This window comes from Hyperoodon ampullatus, assembly GCF_949752795.1.
Source record: "Hyperoodon ampullatus genome assembly, chromosome: 16".
Lineage (NCBI taxonomy): Eukaryota > Metazoa > Chordata > Mammalia > Artiodactyla > Ziphiidae > Hyperoodon > Hyperoodon ampullatus.
In genome coordinates, this window is record NC_136929.1 from 24,750,922 (window position 1) to 24,752,339 (window position 1,418).

Here is a 1,418-nt window from a genome sequence, read left to right on the forward strand (position 1 = left end):
TAATTTGGGAAATACAGGGTTTATTCATATCTTCTCCTTCTTCCTCACCACCCACATTACCAAGCAGTTATGAGTTTATACTTTGAGGATCTCTCAAATATATAGTCAACTTCTATACAAGTCTGCTCTCATTATAAACTACCACATTAACCCAGAAATCCATACTTTATTTTTTTTTCAGGCCATGCAACAATGTCTTTTATTATGTATGAGTTTTTAAAATTATTTCTGCAATCTCTCCATACACAGGCAAAAAAAAAGGTATTGTTTTGCATATTGGAACTTGCAAGCCTGATCACTGCATAGAGAAGGGAAAATTATCCCTACAACATGCTTAACCAGGAGGCCAGTTCATCTGCCAACCTCCAAGAACATGGAGATGAACATGATAGACAGACTGTCCCCCATCTGAACCTTCATTCACCACCATTCAATAGCCCTTCTTCAGGCCCAAATCAGCAGCACATTTCTTGCCAACAATCATTAAATATCCAAGAACACTTTCATTGTCATCTTCTGCTGCAGAGGTCTGGGATATATGTTTCTTGGGTATCACCAGAAAATGTGTTGGGGCTTGAGGGGAAATGTCATGGAAAGCAAGACACTGGTCATCCTCATAAATGATTTTGGCTGGGATTTCCTTGCAAAGGATCTTCTCGAAGATCCTGTTGCCACCAGGCCAGACGGCCTGAGCCTTAGCGATCTCATCTACCTTCACGGCCTCAAGGTCGGGAGGAGGGAGGAGGCTGGGGGGCATACTTTATTATTTACCTAGAGCAACAACCTGCTAACTGGCCTCCGACCTCCAACCTCATCATTCTCATGTCTACCCTCTACCCCCAAGTGGGAGTAAACTTTCTAAAAGTGCGTATCTGATCACCCATTACTTCTAATTAAAATTCTTTACTGCCTCCTTCAGCTTTCTAGTCAAAATTCAAGTGCTTTCTTTTAACTCCCAAGGCCATCTGTGATCAGGACTGTGCCTAACACTCTAGTTTAATATCCTGTTACTCTCCTATCTGAGCTATTCTAATTTTACTTTAATACATGATTTAACTGCCTCTATTCTGTGCTCACCTCGTATCCTGTAAATGCCTTTAACCTAGCTATTATCACACTTTATTGTAAAAATGAACTCTCCTAACTGTCTTATCTAGTTTAATAATAGACTTTCCTTAGGATAGGAATCACATGATTATTGGTTTAAGTATGCTCATAAAAAGTGTAGTGCTTGCTTCACGGTTACGTCTATTTAATGGAAGTTTTTCTATGAAAAAAATCTGTGTCAAAGCCAAAATTTCCCAAAATGTGCAGACACTAGCTAAGTGAAGAAAAAGTTTTAGGTGCAATTAAGAATTAAAGCAAACAATGGCTAAACTCATGACTTTGAATAGAATAAGAGTAAGCATTAAAAATTA

At 38.8% G+C, this 1,418-nt stretch overlaps 1 pseudogene across 1 annotated transcript; it reads right to left on the reverse strand.

Moving 5' to 3' along the window:
* Positions 1-334: 334 nt before the first annotated feature.
* On the reverse strand, positions 335-757 carry LOC307064894 (adenosine 5'-monophosphoramidase HINT1-like; annotated as a pseudogene). The gene has a single exon. The product of its transcript is annotated as an adenosine 5'-monophosphoramidase HINT1-like (transcript).
* Between the last annotated feature and the right edge of the window lie 661 nt (positions 758-1,418).